Source organism: Aedes albopictus, chromosome 2 (genome assembly GCF_035046485.1).
Source record: "Aedes albopictus strain Foshan chromosome 2, AalbF5, whole genome shotgun sequence".
NCBI lineage: Eukaryota > Metazoa > Arthropoda > Insecta > Diptera > Culicidae > Aedes > Aedes albopictus.
Window position 1 is genome coordinate 138,710,115 of NC_085137.1, and position 27,035 is coordinate 138,737,149.

Genomic DNA, 27,035 nt, shown 5'->3' on the forward strand with positions numbered 1-27,035 from the left:
AAGCTCTTCTCCGTCTTAAGTCGGCCATGACGTCGCCTCCCATTCTGGCGAATCCGAATTTTTCACTCCCATTCGCAATCGAAACAGACAGTTCAGACGTCGCCGTAGGAGCAGTCTTGACACAACAGATACAAGGAGAGCGCAGATGTATAGCTTATTTTTCAAAAAAGCTTTCGTCTACCCAGCGCAAGTATAGCGCGACCGAGCGCGAGTGCCTGGCCATGTTAATGGCAATTGAACATTTTAGGCATTTCGTAGAGGGGACAAAATTTACTATTCTCACCGATGCAATGAGTCTCACGTTCCTCAAGTCCATGTCCATAAATAGCAAAAGTCCCCGCATTGCGAGATGGGCGATGAAGGTCCAGGGACATGACATAGACTTCGTGTATAAAAAGGGGAAAGACAACATTAGCGCTGACGCCCTTTCAAGATCTGTTAATGTTGTTAGCAATAACACATTGATCGATACACCTTATGAAGACCTAAAGAGGTTGATCACTTCAAATCCCGAAAAGTACAAAGATTTTAAAGTTGTCAATGGGGACATCTACAAGTTTGTAGCAAATGCAGCGAAGCAGGACGATCCAACTTTCCGCTGGAAGTACATGCCGAGAAGTTACGAAAGGCCCGAATTCATTCAAAAGGTCCACAATCCAGCGCACTTTGGTTTTGAAAACACAATTCAGTCAGTAGCAGAACGCTTCTACTGGCCTAAAATGAGTGCCGATATCCTTCGGTTTTGTAAGAATTGTTTGGCTTGTCGGAGATCAAAAACCGACAACGTTAACCCCCACCCCACTTGTGGAAGACCAAAAATGTGTGATAGGCCCTGGGAGATCGTTTCGGTTGACTTTCTTGGACCGTATACTCGATCGCGCTCTGGAAACGCCTGGGTTTTAGTAGTCACCGATTACTTCTCGAAATTTACGCTCGTTCAGTTAATGCGACAAGCAAAAACAGCTTCGGTCATTACGTTCCTAGAAAATAACGTTTTTCTACTGTTCGGAGTTCCGGCAGTATTAATCTCTGATAATGGCCCGCAGTTTAAGGCCAAAGAGTTTGAGAAGTTCCTCTCGAAGTACAATGTTCAACATTGGAATGTTGCATCATACCATCCTGCACCTAACCCAACAGAGCGGGCTAATCGTGTAATCACAGCGGCCATCCGGGCCTCACTGATAGACAAAACGCAAAAGGATTGGGACAAAGGCGTCCAGCATATAGCATGTGCAATAAGGAATAGTGTTCATAGTTCAACTGGGTACTCACCTTATTTCACAAATTTTGGAAAAAACAGAGTCAGTTCTGGAGACGAATACACGAGACTGCGAAATGTAAACACGGATTTAAATCAATTTGAACCACCAAAGCTCTCAGCAGATTTAAAACACTTGTACGATGCCGTAAAGATAAACTTGAAACGAGCCTATGATAAGTATTCAGCAAGTTACAACACGAGAGCAAATAATAACACTTCCTTTGCCGAAGGAGAGGTCGTACTAAAGAAAAATTTCTATCTCTCCGATAAGGCAAACGACTTCACTGCTAAGTTAGCACCACGATACAGTGAAGCTATAATCACTAAAAAGATCGGGACTTGTTGTTACGAATTAAAAGATGTAAACACAAACAAAATCCTAGGTGTATACCATGCCTCGAAGCTAAAAAAACGAGCCGCGAAATAAAATTGCTCATGCATTCACCGAACGTTGTCATCTGCTGATTGCATGGCACCCGATCTTTGTTTTTGTTAACCAGCTATGTACACCAAACTGCGAACGGTCAACCAAAGCAAACACATAAAATACCTCCTCACTAGTTGAGTCGCAGGGAACATAAGCAACAACAAACACTAAAGCTATGTACGTTGACGGTCATCGAACCAGTCAACCAATACAATCAAAACAAAACACCTTTTTTTCTTCGTTCTCGGTTGAGTGCAAGACATACTTGTTATGTACTTCCTCAACCAGAATTGAACACTTAGGGAACTCATTTAAACCATAGGACTATCAAATTTAGCGCTAGATTAGATATATAATTACACCACTTTAGTTGAGTTCCGTTACGTAAATTTTGGTTCCACCTTTTCTTTCACAGTTCTGCTTTCGGTCACCATTTTTTTTCTTTTTCCATTTTTTTTTTTCGTCACCAATCTTTTTCCCGTATATTTCGATTTGAGCCAATAAAATTTTATAAATAATTCCACTTCACCTTCATTCACAAAGCCATATCTCATTTAATTTTCACCGATCGTTAATTTTCACTGTAAATTCCAATAATTAGTTTCAGTTTTCGTTCGCGTTTACTTTACGTTCGTCCGCACTCGAGTAAGATCCGCGACGAGTCTGTTTGTTTTCGTGAGCTTCTTTTTCGTTTCACTTTTTCGCCCGTTGGTTGCAGCGGGGCAGCACGGACGTCAACCACGAATAGATGAGCCGTAGTCCACATGAATTTGACATGTTTGGGAAATTGACACTTTTGGGCACTCTGACAGATCTGGGATGTGCACGACATTTGCGAATTAGTCATAACCATAAGTTTTTACTTAAGTAAAACGTGTAAAACTAGCAAAGGATTATCAAAATTTTAGCGTGCAATCGTTCGAAATTACACGACAACGCAAAGATAGCAAATAAATCAGTAAGAAATCGTGTAATGCATGAATTTTCAGCACAAACAATTTTGAACGTGTTTTTGTTGTCAGCTACGGGGATTTTGCCTTTCGCTGGCCCCCTGGTTGGTTGGCTATCGTGACAGTTAACCCTGTCGCAAAGTGAGATATTTTCGAGCAGACTATCACAGTAAAGCTTCTAGAATACGGTTTAGGTCACGAAGAGAGTAATAGAGTAAAAGATTTTTCGTTAGTTTCGTCAGTTTAGGCAACGTCATGAGGAAATCGACTACCGTCACGTTATTTGGAGGCAAATAGAAAAGGACTTACTTTGATAATACTGATCGATAGTTAAGTTTAGTTTAGATAATCGGTATAATTCTATAGCATAGTTCGATCGGTCCAAAGCGTTTTCTTTTCGGTTTACATCCCTGTAGCGAGACACCGTCTTTCGCCTCGAGAGGTTGCTAAGGTATTAGTGTAAACCACTTGCAGAAAATTCTGTTTGTGTTAGTTATATGTTGAGTTTGGAATTCGCGTTGCTGGGGATTGCTTGAGGTTCAGCAGTACAATTCTCTTCGCTTGCCGTCGCAGGCGGTCTTCTAGTTTGTCCCGTCGGTTTCACATACGTACGCTGAATCGAAAAATACCAAAATCGCGAGTTCCGAAATGCGCGTCGGCATGAAATTCCGAGAAAAGTTCTCCCAAATATCTTTGGGGTTATTTCCGTACCGTTCAATACCGTTTCGTAAAAAAATAAGTGCACAAAATTTTCCGAACATTTTCGGAGTTAAGAAGAAAAGTTATCGTATCGCCGCCATGATGAATTTTTTTTTCGGAAAATCGAGTTCGAGCGCGTAGTTTAGCTTCCGTTATGCCATCTGTTTGCTAGTGTTAAGAAACATCTTTGTTGGAATTGAAGAGAAAAAAAGTATATAATAGTTAAAAAGTGAATTCGAATTGATCATGCCTTCGCATGAGCGAAGTATATAGAGAAAAAGTTATAGAAGAAAAAAGCAGAGAAGTATATAGAGAAAAATAATCGAAACACCGCACCAAATTTGCGCAAGTGTTAGTGTAAATAGTAAAGAAGATCAGGTGCGCTTTCGATAAAAGGTAATGAAAATTGAAAACCAAGATCCTAAACCAAACCAACTGTTTTGTGTAAAACCCTTACAAGTTAGTGAACTATGCAAGCCCATTCTACGAAAATTTTAATAAAATTTATGCAGTAAATTTTATTAAAATTTTCTTTGTGAGATCTGGGGGTAATATGTAACGGTTTGCAATAGGAAAAGATGCTGGCAGTAAAACTCACAGCATCATCGATGAAATATGAAGCCAGGAGTTACGTGCGTTACACTGCGGATCGTCTAGCTCGGACCGCAACCGATCAAATTCGCGAAGCGTTTGTTGTTTTTAATTTAAATTCACTCCCACTTACTCATCAAAACTGAACCAACTGATTTGCCTCATCAGTTGCGAACAAAGGCCAACAATGTGGCCGCCCTCTTGGGGGAGTTTACTTGATAGCATACGTTAACTGATCAGACCTCTTGCAATTTGGTCGTTGTGTAGTAAAGTTGAGAAAATTGGCTGTGCCCAAAAGTGATAGCTGAAAAGCTGAAAATAGAAGTAATACTCGGCGTGCGATTCGAGATCGAGTTTAAAAGGTAAAAAGTGATGTTTCACGAGTAATTCAATAGAATATTAATAGTTTTCGTTTGAAGGTTTTCCTTCGAACGAAGGTGTTTGTGCCAGGTCAGAAACCGCGACAAGCGACATCCGTGGTCTGTGGTGCATGTGTTCCGTTACTGCTAGGACCAAAAGCAGCCTGCCAACGCCACGGTCATTCCGGGGCCCATCGGCACAAGCCGGTAAGGGTCGCAAGTCTCGACTGTCAACGTTCGACCAAGCCTCGCCTTCACCATCATCCAGCCCACGCTGGTGCTTTCTGTCGTCCATTACGATACACTCTCTGCGAACATCCGAGCCGGAAGCCGTTTGCTCTTTTCCGTCAGCATCCGCTGGCGAGCCTAATCGAACGGCTGTCGACTTGGTCCAGCCCAGAATAGGTTTGTTTCCAACTGCGAATACCTCAAGCCTCCGCCAACTACCGGCGATCCTCGACGAGCGACGGCTGTCGACTTGGTCCAGCGCAGAGGTTTGATTCCAACCGTGAGTATCTCCAACAAGCCACCGTCAACTACCGGCGATCGGGTCGGACTGAGCATTCCCTCGGTCCCGGCCAATTCCATCGATCGCGCCGGCGATCTTCATCGGACGACTGACGAGCCATTCCAGTCACGTTCGGCCCAAGTGATCCAGCGTTCCATCTCGATACCATCGGCAACCGCCGGTGATCCCCGTCGGGTAGCTGTCGACGTAGTCCAGCCACATCCCGCCCAGCAGCGTTCCGTTGTGGAACCACCAGCCGTACCAGACAGCAGGAGGTGACCCCAGGTCACCGGTCAGGTTAGATTTTTCCTTTTATTACTAGTACTAGTACAAAGTGCGCGCACAAGATCAAAAATTATTAGATTGTAGTCCAAAAATGGTTGAGCAATATAGTAGGATCCAATACTGTGAACATCAATCAAGTTGTTGGTCAGTTTGATCATTCAGTTACCGCATTCGAAGTTCTGTTCTTTTGGGAGAGTTATTGGGAGTGGATCGCGTCCGTTAGACCTGCCCTGAGTGAGCTGACCGGGAAAAGGCTTCAACAGACAATTTCACATCGCACGGATGCGTGCGTTGGCGCTTAAGTGATTTTGTTTAATTATTTGTTTTAGGGTTTTGGTCGAAGCCGGTTCGCTACGGAAGTGAAGCAGGTAAGCCGTACGATCTGGTTGATTACGATTTGGTTTTGCGTGGGTGATTACCTGCCTCCCTCTGTTGCTTACTTTAGTGACATTTTTGGCCACGGATACCGCAGTTTGGCAGATTTAGTTTCTTTTTTGTAAGGGTTTTTAGTTGGTATAGTTTTTCATATTTTCGTACCGTTCCATTAGTAGGGAACTGAGCTAACCGCGGCCAACTATCGTTACACTATATACATAAAAATGCAGTGGCATACGTTGGACCACGCATAACTCTCGAACGGAACGTCCGATTTGGTTCGTCTTTGTTTTGTTCTGTTAGTTTTCACCCAAGGAAGGTTTATGAGGCAAAAAACATGGAGAAATTTAGATATTTTCGAAATTCGAATTTCTATGCAGTTTGCGTACGGGGACTTGATCTTGAAACGTAAAAAAACAGTAAGCAAGATAAAGTTTGCCGGGGTTAAATAGCTCTAAATGATAACTAAGTGATAACAAAACCAGTCAGCCAGTTTTTTTTTATCTGTATTAACGAGATTTTTAGCCCCAGGCTAGTTCATCTCGGGACCCACGCTTTACTTCCCTTCCGAAGGAAGAACTCACATTTTGCGAGTTTGTCGGGAGTGGGATTCGATCCCAGGTCCTCGGCGTGATAGTCAAGTGTTCTAACCATCACACCAGGTCCGCTCCACGATAGTTTTCTTATGAATTCCGCATACATTTACGTGTCCAATAAGTTCTCATACAAAATCAAATTGAATTCATTTCACATCTGTAATAAGGATTTTCAAAATAAATTCATTAAATGAAAGGCCATCTAACAGTGATCAAATACAGCATATATTTTGAAATTAATTGTCCTTAATCCTTCTCTGCTGATCGCTTATGTGTCGTAAGTCTATTTCAGCTGGCACGCACGCCATTTCATTGATATTCCGTCCCATTTTAACGAGTAATGATTTTAAGTTAAAACAAAGTAGGTTCCTGTCCTCACCATTGCTAGTAGCAACTATGACTTGAAGAGAAAAAATATGAGACTCGGTATTGATGAAGTACGAAGCCGTTTAATGTTGTACAAAATAAAACGTAAATTAAATAAAAATGTCCATTTACGTGTTTCAATAAAATTTGTTGTGTTAAAGAAGAATGACTGCATCTTCTCTTGTTGATTTAGACTATTCTTACTTCTAAAATATGCTTGTATCCCTATTGTAAAAAACATTGTCCAAAATTTACGTTTTATGATGCTTATCTTTAATATAACGGTAATTTTCAAGGAAATCAGCCCAAGTTAAGCTTACTTGCAAATTTCTAACCATATCATCACTAAAACTATATTTTTCTAGCCTTAGTATATCCATTTGGTATAATACTTGGGATGAAAACTCAAAATTTAACGTTATGGACTCTATTTAACTATCGCAGAATAAAAACTTTTCGAACATTTTTCTTGCGTGCCGGAGCAAACGGATTTCAGAAAACGGAAGTGTACTGCTAGGCTTATAAAAACAAATAGAAAATAATGTAATTTTAAACCGTATGCTTTATTCAATCTGTATTATGTGGCCCTTCAATACATGCATTCATTTTAAAAATATGATTCATTGATGTAAAATAAAATTATATTTTCTAAATTTGTATTTTGTATGAGAACTTATTGGACACGGTGTATACTCACACTTTCTTTATTTTCCTATGTGAACTTTCTAGGATTTTATCCTATTAATTCCATAAAAACTCAAACACTTTAGCTTTTGCATCTGTTTTTTTTTAAGAATTATTGTTCCCTCTGTTTTTGAAAAACTTCTACATTTCCATTTACAAAGCCCTTGACTTGTAAGAAATATAGTCCTGTAGCAAAAGACGTCTAGGGGACAACAGTCTTGTGGAAGCACAATCCATGCTGTTTTCAACCAGAGACTGCACAGACTGTGAATTAATAGCGCTACACACTTAGATTTTTTTACAGTATACGGTAATTTTTTACCGAAATCTCAACAGCTGAACGTTCGGTAATCCGTTCGGTAGTCGAATCAAGTACCGAACATCCGGTATATAAAATTTTGGAAAGGCTGTCAAAAATTACCGAACTTTCCGGTAATGTGCTTTTTCAAATTACCGTAGGATTTCGGTGATTCAATGCTTCTCTCTGGATATTTTACAATTTTTCGGTATTTGTAAAAATAAAAGATGCAGTCTGAAGTTGAAATATTTTTATTTGGTCAATTTTTCTAGAAATTATAATGCCTTTATCAACACATTACTTTAATTTCGTCCCGATTTCCACACTGATTCGTAGCATGAACGCGTTTCAGCGTCGTTCTACCTCGTAAACACTTAAAAAGGCTGGAACGAAATGATTAACTATTTAATTGGGGGAAGGCCAGAGTAAAAAAAATGATTAACTTACCCATTTCCAGCCAATACAATGCTCCACTTCAAATTGCCACTATTCCCAGGTAACTTTATTTTTATACAATTTTTTAGAGAACTGAAGAAACTGAACTGCTAAAACCGACGAAATGAGAACTGAAACTATCACCAGTTTGACGTTTCGCAAATAATGCTGGCAATTTTACTGAACTTCGGTAAAGTTTTCGGTAGAGTTACTTACAGTATACGGTAATTGCTCGAGTTTACAGTACGTATTGTAAATTATTTGACAGATGATACTGTCAAAGTATCAAATTACAAACCAATCGGTAATACAATTACCGAACTCTTGTAAAATGAATCAACATTACCGAAAAACGGTAGTTTTTTCACTTTACCGATTTTTTTCAGCAAAATAATTACCGAACGACGAAAATGAATCTGAGTGTGTAGACAATGGAAAACACACAGTGCATCAGAAGAGTTTTTCGTTCAACGATAGGCGTCCCTAGACTCGAGTGGAGTATCCACACTCCGAGGCTTAAGTACTGCCTTAACAATATCTCCGCCAACACTCAATCGATTTTGATGAACTTTTTTAAATATTAGCTACACATAGTATACTTTTATGCAATTCAGTATCATAATTTTTATTTTATATAACTAATTTCGGTATAATAATGAACCATTTTTACGAACTGATTCATTGTGCAACTGATACAGTGATAGACATTCGTTTAGCCGAGGCCCAAAAATTTTCAAAAAAGTGTCAGGAAACTCATACAAAAGATTTTATGATAAAACATTTTTATGGCAGTGATAGTACATCTAGTACTGTTTTATAAAAAGGTGATACATCGCACTTACATATACACTGAAATAAAAACGAGGGTAAAAACTCTTCAAATGCCATACAAATGCCTAGACATTCGTGAATGAAAAGTTGGTTCTGAGCTGCATGAAATTCTCCGGGTCCGAGGAAAACAACAGAAACCCGTTAGAGAAGTGTTGACAGGACTTGATTTGGAATACATGAACCTGATTTACCAGTTTTTGAAACGTGTTGATGTCAGAGTTTGATGTAGAACGCTCCTTGTTTTCGTTGTCCGCCTTTTGGTTTTGTTGTTCGCCCCTGTCTGTCGTCACCCTCCTTCCGTTTGTTCTCTTCTTGTCGTTGTCTACCGATAAAGTCCTTTCTCTTTGGTTCCATTACAGATATGGACAATTGTCCCATCAATGTTGTAGTATAAGTTAGTAAATAATTTAGTTTTAAACCCATAAATCCCTCCTTCCCAATTTTATTTTATTTTTTTTTTCAATCCTTAACCTCGAAACAGCCGCGAGTACACTTCGGCTTCCCAAACATAGTTTTAAGGCAGTAATAATTTTTAAAATGTAAAACCATTGTATAAACAAAAGATTTCGGCTCAGTTATGCCCATGTGGCGCCCGAGCCTTCCAAATAAACGAATAAGTAAAAAAAAACCCCAAGGCATTTAGTTTAAGACATGTTAGCAAGATAATTGACCTTAAAAGTTAATTTTTTTGTGAAATTCAAAGAAATATTACAAAAAAAAATTTCCCGATAAGGAGAAACGATGATAAATTAATTTATTTAAGGAATATGCCTTCTGTTAAAACTCCAATGTAAGCTTGAATAGTTGTTTTCAAAATATGGCACAGCATTCTTGATGGAAATGTTTAAATTATTGCATAAAATGTCGTGAGAAAATAAAGTATTTAGGTTTTCGGATGGTTAAACATCTAAATGAGATCGACAAAAGCTAAAATAAATAGTTCTGTGTAGTAATAAAGACATATCCTAATGCCTCTGATGTATAACTGTATAATACATACTAGTATTACTACATGAATTAGAAGACTGCCAAAAGAAAGAACGAAAGAACTGCAAGAGGAGTCGGAATTTTTGAACCCTGTTTATTTTAAAGCAGATGCTCATACAAAAATGCATGACATGGTCAGAACATTGGCTTATTTTATTCAATTTGAAAGAATATATTATAAATGAATCTATAATTTGAACCAGATTAATTTTTAACATGATTTATTTGAAAAGAACGTCTAAATTTAAAAATTATGAAGCAAGTAGTTCATGCTAGAGATTTGAATACTTTGGATGCCGTTTCTCAAAATGTGAGGCGTCCAATGTATGTTATTTCAGCCAGAATACAGTCTAGCAGATATTGGTAGGTATAAAAAGACGTAATAGTGGTAAACTTTGTGATTTATGCAAGTTAAACTATTATATTTCATCAAAGCAATACTTAAAAACGTGATTTTTTGATGGTTTGCGGCAATTTTTTCTGTTAAAAACTTTGTTTTTCGTAGATATTCAACCTGCACTCGTTGTGATACTTCTATTGAAATCTTTTAAATCTTTGAAATCTTTTTAATCTCAATTTGGAAACATTATTATTACTTACTTATATGAAATGCATGTAAAATTAATATGGCAACACATCTGAAAACGATCAAATTAATAATTTACAAGTCGATCTATAATGCAGGTCACCATACAAAATAATTGTGTTGGATATTATTGGTAATTTGATTGTTTTTATTATAGAATTCCTAAAAAAATATACAATTCGGCTAAACGAATGTCTAGGCAAAATTTCTATTTTTCTTGTACTTTACGGTCATAAAATAAATAATATTTTGTTTCATCCCGTTCACTAATGCATATTACCTAGAAGATTAATAAGAAGAAAATAAAAAAGAACATAAAATTATTACAGTTGCGAAAAAATAGAAAAAATATGCCTCGCCTAAACGAATGTCTACCACTGTATAAGATGCATAATGAATAAAAGTTGCATAATGTTCATTATGCAACTCATTTGAGATGCATTATGAATATTATACAACTCAAATGAGTTGTATAATGAAAAAAAAAATGCTTGTATGGAACTCGTTGCAAAACTCGATTTTTTTTCAGAACTCTTCATATTTATCGTATTTTGTAATGTACGACTCGTGCTGAAAAAAAATAACTTTTTGCAACTCGTTCCATAAATAACTGCTTTTGCTGCGAAGATCATCAATTTTGTGAATGCAATCAAAAGTTGTACATGATTTTCTGTGTCCAAATTTCATCCAATACAGTCCAGAAAGATTTTAGCGAAAAATTTTCTATAACTTAGGAAAATATCGAAACTTGATATTTTTTAATATTCGAAAGAGACGTTGAGATAGTTAGAAACATCTTTTCAAAGTTTTCAAAACTAACTATTTTAAGTAGGACCATAGAAATAGTAATGGAATAGAAAATACGGGTTATTCGTTTATTTTTTCGCAGAAAACCAAGCAAGATTTCGGGAAGTATGCTGATCCTCTCTTGGTGTAGCGAACTTTACTACTTGCGTCAACAGAATTTTTCATGGGCATCCTACAAAATTTCTTCCCAGAATTTCTTCCAGAGATTTCCTCGGTATTGCTCACAGAGTCCCTTGTGGGATTTTTCCCGGAATTCCTCCTGCGTTATTTTCAAGGAACTTCTACCAGGATTTATTTAGAGATCTTAACATGAGTTTATCTAAGGATAAATCGAAAATTTTCGCGCTTTCTTACGGTGATTCTCTTGAGGTTTCCCTGATAGATCATTTCGGGATTTCTTTCAGGAGCTATTTATTGTATGTCTACTAGGTGTTCTTCCCATGATTTCTACCCAATCTACCACTGTAATTTCTTCAAGAAATATTCTTCGGCTTTCTTCTAGTAATTTTCCTGGATTTCTACAGGAGCTTCAGCTGGAATATTTCTTGAAGTTCTTGTGGGATTTCTTTCGAAGTTTCATCAGATATTTCTCTCGGAGTTTCTCCCGGAGGTTCTCTCAGAAGATTGCTTCCAGTGTTGTTCTTGGAATGTCTCTCAATTTTTCTGTATTAACCCTAGACTTTTACCTAAGATTTTATCCCTAGGTACCTTCTGGGATTCCTGCACTGCCGTGAATTGCAAGTCAGTCCCATCTGTAAAAAGTAGGCATTGAGAAAATGGACTCTGAAGTTTCCAGATTCGATTTCTATGTGAAACTTCAAAAAATCGCCATGAAATAAAAACTTACGCGGTCATCATGAAACTTTCACACATTGCTTCAAACATGAAAACGTAACAGTGAAAAATATAAAACTGGCTAAAACAATGTTAGGTTTTGTACCGGAGGGTACACTAGTTCGTAATGGGACTGACTTGCGATTACTTTTCATTATGGGACAATCTGACTTGGTGTTGTTTTTCAATTTTACTGAACAAACTTTATATTTTTATTCATGCAGCTGAAAGATCATCCGATGAAAGACCGAAAACGGCCATTAACTCATTTTTGCCCAAAATGCAGATGGGACTGACTTGCGATTCACGGCAGTGCAGGTGCTATTGCTCTTCTCGAAATACCTACCAGAAATTGGCCCGAGATTGTGGATGTTCCTTTGGGATTTCATGGATAGTTGCTCTTGAAGTTCTTCCAGGAATTTTTCCATGAGTTTTTCTTCAGAATGTCTTCTGGAATAACTTACGAAATCCTTTGCAGGAATTCTAGAGAAATATTGGGAGCAATCAAGTTTAAATCCAGCGAGAAACTCCACAAAACAGACCTCGTGATGAACTTTGGAAAAAATCCTGAAAAAAAACTGTGACATCTTGGAAAACAAAGTTCTGGTAGTAGTCCTGGAAGACAATTTCTGGGAAATCAAGGAAGAATAGGAAAAAGAAATGAGAAATCCTGGGAGAAACAACGATCAAACTCTCGCGAGGCAATCGAATAGGAATGTTGGGAGCTCTCTCAAAGAAATCTCTGGTAAAAAAAATTATAAAAAATTGGTGAAAATCCTGAGAGAAACTGCTGGAAAGCTATCCCGGAAAACCACTTAGAGAAATTTCTGAAGTAACTTAGAATATATTTTGAAACAATTTACAGGGGCGATTACAGCGAGAAATTCTCTAAGCAAAAACCTCTGGAAAAAGTCCTTGGAATTATTCCAGCGGAGACCCTGTGAAAATTTCTGCAGAATTTCTGGGAGGACTCATTCAGAAATCCCAAAAACAACTCTCAGAAATACCAAAAGAACACCGAAAAAAAACTTGGAAGGAACTATTTATAGGATTACGTGAAAAACTTATTTATGGAAATTTGAGAGAACTGGAGGAAGCCAGAAGAAAAAGAAACTCCGACAAAACTCCAAAGAAAAAAAAAACTTGGACAAATTCATGGTGGGGAGACCTCTGTGAGAAACTGAGATAGAATTTATAGTAGGAATTACGGTGGACATCTAAGGAGAATCCCGGAAGAACTTCAAGGAAGAATGATGGATGGAATTTTGATATTTCAACATTGCTACACCACCTACACAGAGAACAGACATCCATGTCTACATAGTTTTAAAACTGTGTACGGAATTCAAAGGTCATATGATCGGTGGAATTACTAGTTGGATTCCTGAATATTTTTCCTGAGTGCTGACATCCAAAACCCAATATCTGAAATTTACGTAAAAAACTTTGGGAAAAATCTAAAAATATCTACAGCCGTTTTTTGTTTTATTTTCAAAACAGTTTCGTAAAAAAGTAGTTCTTGAAAATGTTTAGTGATTTGTTATAACTTTTAGCGCATTTTCTCTTATAATTTTACTTAATATTTTAGGAAATATTTGTATAGATTTTGAAGAGTATATGAATTTTATAAAATGTTTAATGATTTTTGGATTTTGAACTTTCGAAATACCCCATGGAAAAAAAACCTGGAAAACTCAGTGAATTTTATTTTGTCCTATGAGTAGATACCATGGAATTTAAACACGGACGGCAGTGTATCCCCAAATTCGTATCGTGATACCATTGATTCGCCCTAAAAAAAAACAACTTAGATGCAACATAATCCCTTTTTCTTGCAATTGTTTTTATTTTTTTTGTAATCCAGCTTTCTCACATGGCATTGCTTGATTGCATAATTTTTCCACTGCGGCTATCGCCCTACATCTTTTCACAAGTTGGTCTACCTGAGCAGTGCTAATTAGCCTAATTATCAGCAGCGTAATGACATTTTCTTCGTTTTCTGTTTTTAGATCACTTCGTATACGGCCGATCAACGGCGATGATGCTAGGGGGAGGGTTGGCGAATAAAACGGAGAACTAATTAGTCCACCTTTCAAATTTTTGTCCGATTTCATTTTCAATGAGGCAGTAGGAGAAAAAAAATCGAGCGAAAGGTGAAATTAAACGCTAATAGCGAAGATTATCTCTTGGGGTTATTTCTACCGGATTGTGCCACCAAATACATTCAACCAAAACAATGTGTGTACACACTTATTTCAGAGTCACTTGTTCGGCTGTTCTATTTTCGGTAAAAGTTCGGATTACCGAAGTTCAGCACAGTTTACCGAAGTTCTGCTATTTTTTACCGAACTTTCGGTAAACATTACCGATGACTCAGTAGAGTTTACCGAACGTTCGGTAATTTTTTGATGAACTTCGGTAATTGGTTGCTGAACTTTCGGTAATCTGAACTTTTACCGAAAATAGAACAGCTGAATACGGTACTTTATTTTAAGTGTGTAACATAATACAGCTCATTGTGCAACAATTCCGAAAACAAACCTAATTAATCCTGCACCGAGCACTGAACGACAATGACGACCAGGCAATCTTCCAACCATCGCAGCGTGCCCTATCAGCTCCATTCGTTCAATCACTTGCACCCTATGCTAGGTGATGTGCTATAGGCACATGGAAACCGATGTCCCAGCAGAGCTAGTTAGTCGGTGGGGTCGAATTTCCCGCGCTCGTTATTTATTTTTTTCTTTTTCGTTCCGTATCGTTCGATAGTTTGATCGTGCCCAGCAGAATCTGGGTACCTACTTCCACGCACATACGGTCATCATTGGCAACTACAAAGTGTACTAAGCATAATAAAGAAGGAAATTCAGTGATAATGACGGTTTCGACGGCTGCCTCGATTAAACCTTGATCTGTTAGAGACCACCGGGCCGTTTTTGAAAACGTTTAAAGTGCTGCATCGGGCATTTTTTACGGGTATTTCAAATTTTGGACCACTGTGTGTTGTACGCCATCCATACTTCTACACACAAGAAAAAAGCATAGTAAACCCTATGCATAGAGCGAAGTCCCAAAATTGGGTCAAATAGTAGTTGCGCTAATTCCCGTTTGCCTCGCTCTCGGCGCACGGTTTATAGTTTCTCTGTCTGTTTTTGTCTTTGACCGTTGACTTTTGATGGTGTGTCTGGTTTAGTGCTCGGTGGGGTTGTATACAATGCTAGCTAGCTAGCTACAGCTAGCTTGGGGTATCGTTGGTCGGCTGTCTAATCTATTCGTTGTTCGTTGGCATAATTCGTCGCAGTGAGTGGAAATTGATCAACAAGCGGACGCATGGTTCTCCGTTCTTCGGAAACGGGCGTTCATGCGTAGCTTCTAGGAGGAAGCGGTTTAAAAGGCTTCACTGGGATAAAACGGTTACTTTTTACTTAAAGGATCAGTAATTTATAATAGTTATTTGTATTACGAAACGGCAAAGGCTGGGTATCGCGTAATTCTGATCCCATTGAGATCACTAGATTGTGCCTAAGCAATCTCTATATCTACCGTTCCGCAGTATCGATCGGCCGGAAACTGCGAACAACCTAAGGAAAGCTACAAAGCTTGCGATTGGAAACTCGGTACGTAGAACTGCGGATCTCTCAATTTCATCGGGAGCACCCGCATACTTGACGATTTACTGAAGGGCCGCGAATTCGGCATTGTAACGCTGCAGGGGGTGTGTTGGACAGGATCCATAATGTGAACGTTGAGAAACAATTACACCATCTACCAGAGCTGTGGCAACACACGTATATTGGGAACAGCTTTCACGGTGGCAAGTGACGTGTACAGGCATGTGATCGATTGGTAGGATCAAGGCCCGATTCTTCAACTTCAGCATAACCAACTCACACTCAGCCCAAACTACATGAGATGAACCAAGGGATGCTCTGCAGGGCATTTTTTTTATTATTGAACAAATTGGGCCGAAGGAACTCAGATTTTCATGAGACTTTTTCCACAGGCTGGGCTCATGAATATAAGAACAAAAAAAATTGAGAAAAATTCAGGGTCGCCTATTTTTCAAGATAACTCAGTTGGAAATTCTTTGTTTTCCCCTGACACTACTAATTTTGAAAAATCATGTCTCAAGAGCGGAGCATCATGGAAACAAGGTTTTTTTATAGGAAATGAAAGCAAATTTTCTCAGAATTAAAAAAATATTAATTGTAAAAAGTTTTCTACAAAATTTTCCACGGTTGAGAAAATTCGTATAGAATAGCCGAAAAAACAATGCCCGAACTCGTGGAAAATATCCAAATGTATCATATAAGCCTTTTATTTGAAAAATTATAACTTAAGAACGAAGCATCGTAGAAACAAAGTGTTTTAATGAAAATGCAAGCAAATTTTCTCAGGAATCAAAAAAAAAATATGAAGTAGAAAAAGTTTTCCACAGAATTTTCCACCGTTGAGAAAATTCAAAAAGAAAAGCTGGTAAAACTATTCCTGAACTGGCGGTAAATTAAAAAAAAAATATATATTTTTGGGAAGGTCATTTCATAAGCTTTTTGAAATGGACTTTTTTTCTTTCAAATTCGTGAAAAATAACCATGTACGCATTTATTATATGGTCATTTTCACATAATTGGCCATAACTCAAGAACAAAAAACAAGTGCATTCCAAAAATTTCAGCCATCAAAGCTAATAAAACTACCTTCTCAAAAATATTTTTTTTGAAAATTTCCCGCGAGTTCGGGCATAGTTTTTCCGGCCTTCCTTTATGAATAATCTCAACGGTGGAAAACTTTGTGGAAAACTTTTTCCTTCTCATATTTTTTAGGATTCTTGAGAAAATTTGCTTTCATTTTCTAAAAAAAACTTTGTTTCTAAGATGCTTCGTTCTCTTCAAAGAAAAGGTTTATATGACACATCTGGTCATTTTTCAACAAAATTGGCCATAACTCAAAAACAAAAAGAAAGTGCATTCCAAAAATTACAGCGATTAAAGCTTATGGAATAACCTTCTCAAAAATATTTTTTGGATTTCTGAGAATATTTGCTTTCATTCTAAAAAAAAACTGTTTCTATGATGCTTCGTTCTTGAGTTATGATTTTTTAAAGTAAGTAGTGTCAGGGAAAATCGAAGAATTTCCATCTGAGTTTTCCGGGAAAATAGGCGACCCTGAATGTTTCTCATTTTTTTTGTTCATTTATCCATGAACCCTGCCTGTGGAAAAAGTTTCATGAAAATCTGGGACCCTTCGACCCAATCCCGTACGGTTTAAAAACAAAAAAAGTGCCCTGCGGGTACAGTGACAACTAGAAGCAGTGCTGGCATGATAAAATCAAAGCTGGTTGCTCTTCACTTATTATTGGCGTAGCATCCTCACTGGGACAAGGCCTGCTTCTCAGCTAAGTGCTCTATGAGCATTTCCACAGTTATTGACTGAGAGCCTTAACTGCAAATGACCGTTTTGTAAGTATATTTCGTGTAGCAGGCACGAATATACTCTATGACCAGAAGGATGGTAAGCAAATTTCCTTTACGAAAACTTCCTAGACCGACCGGGAATCGAACCCGTCATCCCAAGCTGGTTACTCAAGGTTTCCAAATTAAAACGCTACCAATTGTGGTACGCCACCTTGGAAATGTGCCTAATTAAGAATTATTTTGAGCAAATCTTTCCATGAACTTTTTTTTTCTTTTTTTTCTGTAATTATTGATATGTGCTTGTAGGAATTACTGTTTATCCAGAGTTTAGCAAGAATTCTTCTGAAGATTTCTCCGAGAAATATTTTAAAATGGTTTTCTTACCATGTACTTCTACAGAGTTTTCTATATGAATTCCTCCAGGAATATTACCGGAATTTCCTCCATGAGTTTTCTGTGGGATTTCTGCAGGAATTCCTCTTTTTTCCACAGAAATTCGTACATTTTTTCGGAGCTTTCACTAGGGCTTTTTCTTTAGAAATTCAAAAAATTGTCCAGGAACTCTTTCAGAAATTATTGTTGAAAATTCTCTTGGTTGTTTTGTTCATGTATTATTCCATATATTCAGAGATTCTCTTAGGTTCTTGTTTGGAATTTTACTCTTAAAACTCTCAAGAAATTCTTGCAGAAGTTCATCCAGGAGTTTTTTCCACAAGTTTCTTCAGGTATTCCATCAGGTATTGCTTAGGATTTATTCAAGTCATCCTTCTGGGATTCTTTCAGAAATTTTACACAGTGATACTTCAGAAATTTATCCGAAGAATCTTCTTGCACCCTTCAGCAGAAATTGCTACAGAATCTATTCCTTGGCATTTTTAATATTTTTCCAAGAAACATGTTCATGATTACCTAAAGTGGGTGCTCCAGTTTTTCTTTCAAATATTCGTTCAAAAAATTTATTCCAGAAAGTGGTTCTCTAAGGAATTCCCCCAGAATATCTGTTCCCGGGCAGAGTTCAAGTACTGACGATCAAAATGTGATATTGGTTTGTTTGAGATAAGAGGTAAAAGTACTGAAAATAAAAGCAAAAATTTGTTCTTGAACCATCTAACCAATAGCAAAATATGATATTTGAAAATCAATCAAATAGCTCACTGCTATTGGTTAGATTTTATCAAGAGCTAAATGTGCTATGATGATGTTCCAGGAGTAAAATTGAGTGATGATTTTCAGTACTTTTACCTCTTATCTCAAACAAACAAATATCACTTTTTGTTCTCCATATCAAAATATGCTATTATTGAGCTTTTTTCCTCTGCTCGGGTTGTTTCTGCAGCAATCCCTTTTAGAAATTGTTCCTTTCAGGATTTTTTGTATGCTACTCTATTCAAAAATTGTGTAAGAATTCTTATGAGAATTCCTACAGAAGTATCTCTATGAGTTCTTCTAAGAATTCATTCAGAAAAGCCTCCTCCCTTAGAAATTTTTGAGGGATTTTTCTTAGAATTCCTTGAGAACTTATTCTGCAACTTCTGCTGTAATTTCTGCAGCCAAGAGACTTTAGAAATTTCTCTACGAATTTCTCCAAAAGTCCTTTTAAGCATTTTTATTTGGCAATGCTTCCAGAGTTTCTCTAGAAGTTGCTCATGATTATTTTTTTAAGGAGGTATCTTAAGGAGGGGTGTTTCAAGTATTCTCTCGGACATTTAGCTTGGACATTCTCCACAAATTACTTGATTTACTGATACTTGATACTTGATTTGATTACTTGAATTACTTCACAAAATACTTGTTGCCAAGAAAATTTTGGAGACGGTATCACCAATGATACCGATGGTTTTCAAGGGATTTTTTTTCAGACAATTCTCCAGGATTTTCTTTGAAAATTCCTTCAGAGGTTGTTTCAAGAATTCTTCCAGTATTTTTTATGCAATTTCTGGAAGAACTTTTGAAAAACAAACAATTCCCTGGAAGAATATCGATGTAATTCCTGAATCTCTGAAGTGGTATTTTTGACGGAATCACAAGAGGAATTTCTGCATCAGGAATCCCTGTAGGAGTTTCTCAAGAAATTCTTAGAAAATACTTGGAAGAATTCCTGAAGAAATCATTGTGGCGCTGTCCATAAACTACGTAGACTCAATTTTGGCAATCTCAGACCCCCCCCTCCCCCCTCGTAGACTTTCGTTCATATAAAATTTTCGAAATTTGTATGGACCGTAGACTTTGGACAGAACCCCCCCTCCCCCCATCAGAGTCTACGTAGTTTATGGACAGGCCCTGTAGAGTTTTTGGAGAAATCCTTAGAACATGGTTCCCCAAACTGTGGGTCGCGACCCCCCGGGGGGTAGCCGGCCTTCATCCAAGGGGTCGTGACGCGTGGGCCATTTGGATATGTTACTGTAACAAACATGAAATTCTTTGGTGGGTCGCGAAAAGTACGTCTGCTGGAAAAAGGGGATCGCGCACCTGATTGTTTGGGAACCTATGCCTAGAAGATTTTCTTAGAACTCTATAGAAGAATTTTGAAGAAATTCCATTCTGATATTTCCGAAAAAATCTCCTAAATACTAAAGAAGTCTCTGGAGATATTTTCGAAAGAATTCCAGAAGCAAACCGACCAAGAATAACAGTAGGAATCCCTGAAAGAATTTTAAAAGCAAACCGACCAGAAATTTCTGAAGGAATTTCTGAAGAATCTCTGTTGAAATCCTCAGGAAGTACTCGTGAACGAATCTATAATGGAATATCTGAAGAAACCCCAAAGATATTCTTGGAGGAATCCCAGGAAGAACAGCCGAAGAACTTCCTGGAGAAACGCCCCAGAACCACCTAGATAGGATACCTAGAATCGTATATTGATTTTTTTTTCAGGAAAATTCTTTAATTTCTTTTGAAAGTATACTTGGAGCAATATGAGAGTACTACTAAATAAATTCTCGTAGGAATACTGAATGTTTCTGAAGGAATATCTGGAAAATTTTCTGAAAAACCGCGGAAGGAGTTTCTGACAGAAATCTTGTCAGATGGAGTAATTTCTGATGAAATCCATAGAGAAATTTTTGAAGGAATCCATACAATATTTGTTGAGGGAAACCTTGAATAAATTTAGGGAGGTATCTCATAAAAATATTCTGATGTGGAGCGGACCTGGTGTGATGGTTAGAACACACTTGACTATCACGCCGAGGACCTGGGATCGAATACCACTCCCGACAAACTCGCAAAATGTGAGTTCTCCCTTCGGAAGGAAAACAAAATGTGGGTCCCGAGATGAACTAGCCTAGGGCTAAAAATCCCGTTAATGCATTTTAAAAAGTGATCTGCAACTGCTGTGCACATTGCAAAATGGGTCCAGCGCCGTATTTACGAAGACAAAAATGGTTGCGCCTAAACCTTTAGTTTTAGATACATGATGCCTTTGAGAAAGTTTCTTTTTATTTTTAGACCCTTTAATGATAAAATTGTGAAAATTGGCAAACATCTGCTTTTTAAAAGTTACATTCACGTTTACAACATGTTCTACCAAATTGTAGAAGAACTTATTTGGAGCAAGTTTGCCATAGAAACCATTATTCTATCTCTTATTGTTCCTTGTTTTGATTTTTTTTTAAAAGGATCATGTAAAGATGATCCCCGAAATTTAGTTTACTTTCAATAAATTTTGATAAATTCGTTTCTCGTAAAAACTTTGTTCCGAGCACTTTCAGAACTATGAACGACGCATATTTTTTTTTTTTCTAAAAGCTCAATGCTCTATCACTCATAGTTAAAAAGATATTTGCTTTTTCTTCGATAAATTTCGTTTTCTTTAAGTAATATCCTCCCTCTCGAGAATTCTTAGAATGTGTCCCATGCATTTCTCTAACCACGATGACCTTAAGGAGCACCGCCAGATTTTTTTAGTAATTCTAGGATTCATCAAAAATGTTTTTGATTTTATAAACTAAATTTACAGACTGAATAGACCTAAATTTTTACAGAGAGAATATTTTTGGAGGATTTCTTTGAAAAATTTCAGTAAAAAATGTTCCAGAAATCCCTCCAGATATCCCTTTACAATGGATACCCACCCAAGTATAGCTTTGGAAATTTCTTCAGGTATTTCTCCTCGAATTCCTCGGAAACTTTCATATGGTCTTCTTTACGAGTTTCTCAAGACATTTATCAAAAGATTCATATTGAAACTAGGATTGCTACAAAAGTTCGTGCTTGCACTCTTCAAATATTTCTGAGAATTCCCTCCACGAGTTTTTCTTTGGGATTTTTTCCTGGATTTTTTTCTAGAAGTGTCAACAGCAATCAAGCAATTTCTCCAATGGTTTTCCAGGAATTTCTCCGACGATTTCTTCAAATGGCGCTTTTTCTAGGGGTTTTCTTAAGAAATTCAGAAATTTTTCAAGGAGCTCTTTCAGAATTTAGGGATTTGTTCTTTTCGAGCATTTTTTGTGAACAATTTTTGGAAAAACTTCTGGGGATTTTTTTTATTATCGTACAAATTAGGCCGAAGGGTCTCAGATTTTCATGAAACTTTTTCCACAGGCAGGGCTCATGGATATATGAACAAAAAAAAATGAGAAAAATGTAAGGTCGCTTATTTTCCCAGAAAACTTAGGTGGATTTTTTTGTTTTCCCCTGACACTACTTACTTTGAAAAATTATAACTCAAGCATGAAGCAAAGTTGTTTTAGAGAATAAAAGTAAATTCTCAGAAATAAAAAAAAAATATGAACTGGAAAAAGTTTTCCAAAACATTTTCCACAGTTGTGATATTTCTGATTGCAATTTCTAAAAAATCCTTGTAGAAAATTCTGCAGGAGTTTCTCAAGGTATTTTTGAAGGAACTTTGGAACAATTTCCGAAGGAGTCCCTGTAGGGTTAAAGAAAAAAAAATAGGAAGATATCTAAATAAATCTCAAAAAAATCTCCACTTTTGAATAAGTCCGAAGAACTTCCAAAAATTGAAGAAGTTTTTGAAGATATTTGAGAAGGAATCCGAGCAGAAATTTATGAAAAATACCCAAAGAAACTTCTGGGAAAAAATAACATCCAGTAGAACCACTGCAGGAATTCCAGGTGTTACTCTTGAATAAATCTCTAGAGATATATTTTAAGGAAGCCCAGTTAAATTGTTGCTGGAATTCCAGGTGGAATTGGTGGTTTAATTCCAAGAAAAGTTTATTGAGGATTCATTCGGTACATTCTTGGAGAATCCTTTGGTAATATTCTTGAAGGATTTCCATTAAGGTATTCCTGGAGAAATCTGTTTTCGTATTTCTTAAGGAGTTCCTGCAGAAATACTTGAAGAAAACGACTAGATAAGCTTCTGTAAAGATACCTGAAAAACACTCTTGCGATGTTTTAAAAGAATTCCTGTAGAAATTGATAATACATATTTCTGAATAAATTGCTCAGAGAATTCATGGAGAAATTCATAGGGTTATCCTTTGAAGAAATGTTTCAGAAATTTCTGCGAAATTACTTAGAGGAATATCTAGTTGAAATCCTGAAGGAATCTCTGTACGAACTCATGGAGGAATAACTTAAGGCGAAACTGGAAGCATTTCCTAATGTTTTGGTTTTTGATTTTTTTTTATTAAATAACGGTTTCCATTCACATTTAAAGGAAGGATCAGAGTATCTCCTATTTTTTTCTCCAGGTGCAAAAACAATTCCGTTTGAGAAAATTTCCTAAAAAAATGATTTTGTCAAAATAAAAAACATTTTCCATTTGAAAAAAAATCAGGAGATAATTTGATCCTTCCTCTAAATATGTATGGAAACCGATTTTGAAAATATTACTCTGTTATTTAATAAAAAAAAATTAAATCTAAAAAATGCGAAAAAGCTTTCAGGTATGCCTTGAAGAATTCCTGTCTGAATTATTGAAAGTAATAATGAAGGAATTGGTGGAGGAATTCCTGCAGGAATTCCGGATGATTTCTTGGAGACATTTCTGGACACATTCCTGCGGGAGTTTTCATGAGAATCTCTAGAACAAATCCTGAACAAATCTCTGGTGAATTTCTTGAAGAGATATTTGTACGTATTTTTGAAAGTGTCTCTGGAATATTTTCTTTGAAAGAATTTAAAAAGGAATCCTGGGAACAATTTCCGAAAATTTCTTTCCTCTTATTGAAAAAAAGGAGCGATTCCGACTTTTTTAATGACTTTCAATAGTTATCCCTAGTGGAATTTTAGAAGGAATCCATGGAATTTTCTCCAAAAGAGTTCTTGAGAAAATTTCTTGAGAAATTCTTGAGGGAATATTTGAAGAAAGCACTGGGGTTATTTATTTTAAAAAATCCTTTAAAGCATTTTTGAAGAAACCGTTGTAGCAGTTTCCGTAAGAAACCTTGTTAAATTTTAAGACTGGATTCGTGTTTTTTTTAAAGAAATCCATGGATCAATTTCGAAACAAGTCCATAGAACGTGTCTTGCAGTAGTCCTTGGACAAGTTTATTGAAGAACCTCATAAAGAATTTCTGAAAGAATATCCAGGAAAATTTCCAAATGATCCCAGGTACAATTTCCAAAGGAAATTTTGGATTAATTCTTGAAGGAATCTGTGCAATATTTTCTAAAGAAATGGGAGCAATATCTTGAGAATTTCCGAACTTTACACTTTTTAAAGGATTTCGTCGACGATTTCCTGAACGAATTCTCGTACGGATTTCTTAAAGTCATTCAGATATCCGTTCTTCTGAGGAAACTTAAAGACACTTTTCTAGATGAATTCTATGAATTTTTTTTTCGGAGGATTATATGAAGGAAATTCTGAAGAAATTCAAGAGATATTTCCCAACATAATAATGGAAGGTGCTCTTAAAGGGATCCGTGGAAAAATTTCTGAATTTCTGATGGATTCTCTAAACGAGCAATTTCAGAAGGAATCCAAGGAGGGATTCATAATGGAATTCTTTAATAATTTCAGGAATAATCTATGGTAAACTTTAGTAAAAATTCTAAAGGAAACAATGAATTTTCTTATAAAATCCCTGGCAGAATTCCTCAAGGAATTCTCAGAGAAACCTCCGAAGGCATTCCTGCCAGAATTACATTAAAATTACCGTAAAGATTTCCTGTGGTGATCGCTGCAGAAACTTCTTAAGAATCACTTGGACGATTTTTCACTGAAATCCGTGAAGGTGTTTCTGAAGATATCCATGGATGGTTTTTTAAATATATTCTCGATAAATTTATGGGGAAATCGCTTGAAGAATTTCCGAAAGCATGAGAAGGTATTCTGAAAAAAATATGGAAAAGTTTCTGAAGCAATCCATTGCAGTGGAATGGCTAGTGAATTATCTTAACTAATTCTAGATAGCGAAAAAAATCCCCGGTGAAAATTTTAGAATAAATATTCACACAACTGAGAGAAGTGAGCGTTTCACCCCTCTCCCCTACGCTAAGCGCGTCTTCTCGCATAACTAGATCTCGGAACGCGTAGCAGATCAGCGTAAACACCAGCAACAGCAGCAGCAGCATAGACCCATTCGATCTCGTAGTGATGGTTCTACTTTCGACAACCGCGGCAAATGGTGCAGCATAAATTATAGATACGCACGGACGTTGTTCGCCTTTGAGCGATGAGATCAGCTCGGCGATGGAGCTTGTTCGAATGGCAATCAGACTGGATTTAGTGGGGTTTTAGGGAATAGTTGTGTTGATGGAAAAGAACCTAATTGGGGGATGGGATGTTGCGTTGTTGGAAGAACATTTTGCTACAGCTGCGCAACGATGGGAACTAATGGCTCAATTTATTATTTTTAAGGACAAGTAAGTGCGTCTTTTATTAGGAGTGTGAGAAACATGAATGTCGTCATGTTACGCGTACGATATAATATGATGAGATCAAGTTTCAAATGATTTCAATTTGATGTTGTGTCATGGAGTGTTTTTTTTATTATTGCGCTACATTTGGTTACTTCACTAACCTTTTTTTTGCAAGTGAAATATCGTAAATTTTTTCTATTTTATGTCTTTCCATAATAGCGTTTAATTAAATTTGGTACAGAAGCTTTATTTAAAAAAATAAAGAAAGTTTTATTCATTTAGTCTTTTCATCAACAATTCTTATAAATACATTTTTGAAATTGGATTTTTCTCTTTTATTGGGCTAGCTCAAGCAAAAATAATCCAATTGAAGTGGCCCTTGCTTATTGATTGCTATTCAAGCTGTATTCCCGGTCTCTAAGTGAACAGAAAATTCAATTGAACATGAAAAATATTCAGTAGATCATTCTTTTCAGAACTTCCAGTCAGCTAGCCAAGCCATATGTTAGTTAATCTAGAAAACGCTGACACACAAGTGGCATAGATTGGCTCTATCTGCCATACATTCTGTGTCCAACTACTCATCCATCTGATGTCAACTCTGCCCCGTGAAGCTCCCCATTTCTCCCCTCCCGCATAGCCATTCGACGAAGCTAGGAAAACTAGTTTGCTCTTTTCATAGAGTTTTTTTTGTTCATTTCAATTTGTGCATCATCCAGCAATCTAGAAAACAGCAGCACAGTGAACTCTCTTCGGTCGATCAGTCAGTCAGTCAGTCAGTCAGTTGGTCGCTCGGATGCCCGATTACGCCAAGCTTGGAGCATAGGCTTGGAGAGTAGCGCTGAGCTCATACACTATAATATACATATACGTATACCTACTAGCAGCATTCGTGTACTCGAATGGTCGTTTAATGCCTGCTGCTGCTGCTGCTGCTGTTCCAGCTCCAACATCATCAGTGGAAGAGTTCAGATTACACAAAGAACCGTTTTGGCCTACATTCGAAAAAGTAAAAAAAAAAATCGGGGTGTTTATTCGTTTTTCACTCGTGAGTACAGCAATATCTCGAATAAGGTGGATTTCGCGTGTCCCTGTGTTATTTTTTTTCGAATAATTGATTATTACTAATAAGTTTTAATTAAGCTTGGTTGACTGCACTTAATTTACTAGTTTAATATCATCAGATCAGCTGCATTTACACAAAGAACAGAGGGTAAAATGTATATCACATAAAATAATAATTATTTTCCATAAGAAAGATCAACGAAGAGGTGTTAAACTATAAAACAACAAAAGTTAATTAAATAAATAAAAATTCCCAATTAATAATTGGTTTTCGAGCAATGAAAGCGTTGGAATGCAATTAATAACGCTAGTTTACAGCATTTTTGAACATGGTAAGCGGAACTTTGGTGGTATAATATCTGTTTCCCTGTTAGCTTTTTTTTTGCTATTAATGAGAATTTTTACTGATTACTAGCTGTCCCGGCAAACGTCGTACTGACTGTCTATTAGACTGGTACACGGTTTATATGGGGAAATATGAAAAATAGAAAAACTTTAACTCCTATACACTTTTTAATTTCCACTTTGTCCCATATCAACTGTGCAAAATCTCAGATCAATCGAAAATACTATATTTTAGCGCCCGCCATTCTTAGTTTTTCATACGATTTTCTATGGGGACAATTTACTTCTTCAAGGAAAAATCACTATGAGTCACCCCCAGACCCCTAAAAATAAGTCGAAGAATGATTTCTGTAGAAAACTTCACGAGGAATCAGACATACGAATACCGCAAACCGATGTGACGTTCGTGGAAAAAGTTATTGAGCCTCACCCGATCGATAAAATTACGAGATTTTATTATTTATTGTTATTCCTTACATGTTAAACAGCGTTGGCATGCCATACGGTTTTCAGTCAATAACTTTTTCCACATGCCTTGAATCGCTTTGCGGTCTGC